The sequence below is a fragment of the Lissotriton vulgaris genome, chromosome 10 (assembly GCF_964263255.1).
Source record: "Lissotriton vulgaris chromosome 10, aLisVul1.2, whole genome shotgun sequence".
NCBI classification, from domain to species: domain Eukaryota; kingdom Metazoa; phylum Chordata; class Amphibia; order Caudata; family Salamandridae; genus Lissotriton; species Lissotriton vulgaris.
The window spans coordinates 195,215,552-195,221,270 of NC_141698.1; positions in this window are offsets into that span (position 1 = coordinate 195,215,552).

Here is a 5,719-nt window from a genome sequence, read left to right on the forward strand (position 1 = left end):
TAACAGTTGTTTGGGTGAGTGAATATCTTTATGGGTGTGCTGATGAGCAAATATATTTCTCAATGGTACATGTCCAACAAACTAGAAAAATAAAAGGCAGTGTATGTGTCAGTTGTTATATATAAATAAGTATACATAAGACTCAATGATTGTGTGAGTGACTGTATGGATAACTTTATACTTGTAATAATGATTTTATAATTCACTAAGTATGACTTACTATCTAAATGAATAGATGAAGTTGTGTTTGTATAAGTGTGTAGCTAAGTAAATATGTAAGTATGATCCATTGTTTGCATAAGTGAGTAGGATGACTTCATATGTGAATAGGATGTGTGCTGGTGTCTAATGTCGATTTAGGTGTATAAGTATTTTTGATAGTGTTCTATTGTTCATTAACAGCAAGTATGAGTGAATCTACAGGTAAGTGATTAGATGTGTGTATACATCTATGAATCACTGAGTGGGTTTTTAGATACTTGTATTGCTGTAACAATGGATTCAAATCTGATACTCTGTATTTTACAAAGAGTGATGAAAGATTTTACTAGTGTACGAAAAGGTGTATGTGATTGTCACGTGGATGATGTCATCAGTGATGTCATCAGTGATGTCACTGACCATGTCACAAATGATGTAATATGTGACATCATCAGCAGTGGAGTGCGGGTGCGCGAAATATAGTTAGTACAACTAACCCTATAGGAGCAATTTCAATGGTTTTGTATGAGTGAAATGTCCAGCTAACTCTAACACCCCTAAAACTTATAGTTTTTTGAGTGAATTTTAAAGGTTTTTTAAATGCTAATTCCTAACTATATAAGGCCAGAAACCTATAGTTTTTACAGTGAATTTCAGAGGTTTTTTAAATGCTAATTCCTAACTATATAAGCCCTGAAACCTATGGTTTTTTCAGTGATATATATATATATATGTATATATATATATATTCACTGAAAAAACCATAGGTTATAGTCGATATATAGTTAGGAATTTGCATTTACAAAACCTTGAAAATTCAATGAAAAAACCATTGGTTTTAGGCCATATATAGTTAGGGATTTGCATTTACAAAACCTTATTTTACTCGCATAAAACCATTGAAATTCCATATATAGTTAGATGCGCTAACTATATATCGCGCACCCGCAATCCACTGCTGATGATGTCACATATTACATCATTCATGACATGGTCAGTGACATCACTGATGACATCACTGATGACAACTCAAATGACATCACTGATGACAACATCCAGTGACTGTATGTTTCTGTAAAGTTAAAATATGTCTTACATATTGAAGAATGAGTGGATGTATAAATGTCTGGATGAAGGATTTAGTAGGTGCATGACTGATTGTATGAGGGAGTGATTAAATGTGTCTCACTGAGTGCATGGATTAGTGATTAAACTGTATTAATTTGTGCATCATTATATCTGTTGTTCTGTAAACTGCTGCATGTGTTGATCAGTAGCTATATGAATACCTATATGGGTTATTGATTGGTTGCTCAAGTATTTGTATGGGAGACTGAGTATGTGTGTGGGTGGCTGGGAGGTGTGTGACTCTGTGCATAGATGTGTAAGCAGTTGATTCACTAGGTGTATGAGTTCAAGAGTGCATGTGGAAACAGCTATATGGGCGGTTGACTGGGTGCATGAGTGTATTGGTGAGTGAATGGATATCTCAGTGCTACATGTCAAAGTAAGTACATATGTAAAACACAGTACATGTGAGAGTTAACATATATAAATAACTGTGCATAAGAGCCAGTGAATGTGTGAGTGGCTGTATGGATCATTGTGAACATGTATCAAGGATTGTATAAGAGAGTAAATATGTGTTAGAATATGTTTCAATAAGTAAGGTGTGCATAACTGTATAGTAGAGGAATTGGAGGTGTGTTTGATTCTTTGCATGACTGTCTAGGTGTATGAGTAACTCCATGGATGAGTGACAGTCTGTGAGTGTCTGTTTTCACTGAGTGTATCTAAGGATATATCAGAGTCTGTAGAGGTTCATCGTATTAACACATGAATGATGTCATCTGTGATGTTGTCAGTGATGTCATTTGAGTTGTCATCAGTGATGTCATCAGTGATGTCATTTGAGATGTCATCAGTGATGTCATTTGAGTTGTCATCAGTGATGTCACTGACCATGTCATGAATGATGTAATATGTGACATCATCAGCAGTGGATTGCGGGTGCGCGATATATAGTTAGCGCATCTAACTATATATGGAATTTCAATGGTTTTATGCGAGTAAAATAAGGTTTTGTAAATGCAAATCCCTAACTATATATGGCCTAAAACCAATGGTTTTTTCATTGAATTTTCAAGGTTTTGTAAATGCAAATTCCTAACTATATATCGACTATAACCTATGGTTTTTTCAGTGAATTTCAATGGTTTTTTAATAGCAAATATGAAAAGCTTTAAAATGTCAAGTACGTGATAGATAAAAACATTTTCGTATTTATGCACGCTGATGTGCTTTGAACGCTGCCCCCCTCCCCTCTTTTCTCTCAGTAGTACTCTCTCTTTGCAGATAGTGAAGAGTAGTTAACGTAGGCCTTTACCCCCGTTGTAATCCGTCCTGCCTGCTTGTCTCTCCATTTGATTGATTATTATCCAAGCATTTACTGTTTTACAATTGATTCTCTTTGGTTCATTCTCTATTTACAAACAAGCACAAAGTCGCAATACTCTGTTTAGTCTTTGCAGATCGTGAAAAATCGTGTAAAAAAATAAAAGTAATCAAGCAAAATCAGTAGGCCACTAATTGGATCTCTTTTTGACCTCGCTAAAATAGAAATATTATAAACAACCCTTCATGAGAAATACGAAAATAGTGAGATGAACTGAGCTCCACACCACGAGGGCTGCAAGACAGCTCGGCTCCGTCACCCATCCCGCCCAAAATAACGACAAACCCTATGCAAATATTAAAAATATAGACAACACACCAGCAAAGAAACAGGGTAAAACATTTTATTAAATAACTATTTACATAACGTTGGTTTATAAGATGATGTCAGTAGTGGACCGATGTGTGAATAGGTCGGAAGCAGAACAAGGCGCCAAGATCCGGATGGCAAGTCCTGGATGTTGGGTGCCATAGTTCAGAGTTCTGAGTTTGAGCCTTTTTCAATGCCTGTGCTTTGTTGTTTCCCCTCCATCAAAAACAAAAAAAAAATATAAAACTGTGCAAAAATACAAAAAAAATCAAAAAATGTTTACAAAAGCAGTGCTTGTAAGACTGTCTGAAGCTTATTTCCACCTACTGCAGCTTCACTATTCTCAAAGTAAGTGAGGGTCGTTTGTGGACCTGACTGCATTTGAAAACAATGTTATATGGTACCTCCCTAAACCGCTTGACGGAGGCCCCCGAGGGGCGGTGTGATGGCACAGACTCGGAGAAGACGCTTGGCTCCGACCCCCTCCCCAAGTCTTATAGCACTGGTGTAGCCTGAGATCGCCCCCGACATAGGCGGCCGGCTCCCGGGGTCCGGCGGAACTTTTTGCCTTTTGATGACTCTTCTATTCTGGACTTTGTCCCACAATCCGTTTGACCTGAAGACACGCTGTAGTGGGGCGCCCCTTTACCGTTTTAGTTGCCATTCCGCCCGCTTTTGCTACACTGTGCCTCTTCCGCCATTCAGCTGTTTACCGCCCGCTCTTGCGACTACAGCGTCTCGCTCACCATGTAGTTAAGTTGCTCCCGCTCTTGCGGTGCAGCGATAGGCGGCTGCCACAGGACTCTCAAAATGGCGGCCGGCTCTTCGGTTTTGGGCCTGGTCCACTAAAATGGCCCTGGGACACCTTGGAACTCGGACGCTTCCCTGATAGGGCTTGGGTCCCATTCTCGAAAAGCGTCCCCTCAGCCGTGAAGATTCTACAAAAGTCTTGGGGGCCCCCGACTCCCGCAGGCTTCTGGTGGGGAGCGGCTGCCATGTCTGCTCGTGGAATGGCCACGACGGAGCTACGAGATGGTAGTGCTCTCATGCTGACGCCAGCTTTAGTCTGAAACATCCAGAAACACTGTAGACTACCAATTCGATCAGTTCCGGTAGCGCCTCAACATGACCCGGAAGAGAAGAACTTGCCCTCCCCTCGTTGACTGATGGTTCTTGTTGCCTGTCCCCTCTGTTGTCATTTAACAGAACTTTTTGGACTGCTGAAAGGGGTTGTGTTCCGAACGCTGGTTGGTGGAGACATTTTGACTATATTCTTGACCTACGTTGTCGCGTAATGCGTTATATGACACGCCGCGTTAGCGCACCCGGAAGTGATCCGGGGCGCGGCGCGCAGCGCGTAACGTAAGCATAACAGGTCATGTGACTTGTTAATAAAACTTTTCATTGGTTCGTTTTACTTTTGTTATTTTAATGATGAAAAGCTTGGTCATATGACCTAAAAATTACGCTTTTTATTGTTTTCGAACATTATTTTTTTTTAAACATATATGTTATAATATTCCAGGCTAATGTACTTTCCCGGAAAATTTACAACTGTCCTGCAAGTAAAATATATTCCTTTTTCGAGAAAAAGGGCGTTTCTTCGTTCCATGACGGAGCCGTTGAGTAAAAGAGACTCGGCCTGCTGTCTTAGTCGCCGATACGCCTGATTATCAGATTCTTATCGATCACTTTATGTTGCAGGAGTGGAAAACACAACTGCCCTTGACCATTTATCTTTACTACGTTCCTACATATTATACCTTTTATCCGTCATGTAATTGGACTGCTTTATTTCACTTGCCTTTTACTGATTCGAAAACAGTGACTAAAAGTAAAAACTTTACCAATGTAAATACTACTACCGTGTTTTGTTTTAAAAACCTTTATTGTGAAAATGTCAGTATACAAATACGGGCCTATAACCACGTGGGCCGGCCACGGAGCAAACTGAAATCGTATATGATGAGGAGACATTTACACTGTAGAGGAACGTAACGAGCGGGCCATTAGGTTGCAAGAACTAAGGTGTCTAACAGTTGCGGAATCGGTGGACGTACATTTTGTAATTAAAATAAGACAGGGCCACTTACAATAAAATTTTCTAGATATACATTTGCGGGCAAGGAGTTACGAGTCCCATTTATACCGGCGCCATTTTGGGCGAGGCCGGGCAGGTCCAAGATATAGTCAAAATGTCTCCACCAACAATCGGCCAGACCAGAACCCCTTTCGGCCCTTTATGCTACAAGATGGTGTCTTCCATTCAGAAAATATTGTTGGCAGCATTTTGAAAGGAAAGATAAACAGCCGTTCTCCTAGTGAGTCTCACATTGTTACATTTAGGAAGAATGTTGAAGAGTAATATGTGGAAAATCTGAAGCCATTTTTCTACAAACTCTCAATCAGCCTTGGATGGAAAAAAAAATCCTGAAGAATGTACAAACTGAAAACCAATTTTTGTCTGTATAGCATCAACAGCAACGCTTGAGTCAGCTTTGTGTCAAGCCGCCATTTTCATTCAATCAATAGCGTCCCCCTGCACACATTCAGGAACCTGGTCGTGTCTTCAGGTGAAACGGATTGTGGGACAAGAAGCACAAAGGAAAAGGAAAAAAGTTCCGCCGGACCTCGGGAGCCGTCCGCCTATGTCATGGGCGATCTTTGGCCACACCAGGGCAATAGTGAAGCTGCAGCAGGTGCAAAAGAGCTTCAGACAGTCTTACAAGCACTGCTTTTCTAAACATTTTTTTG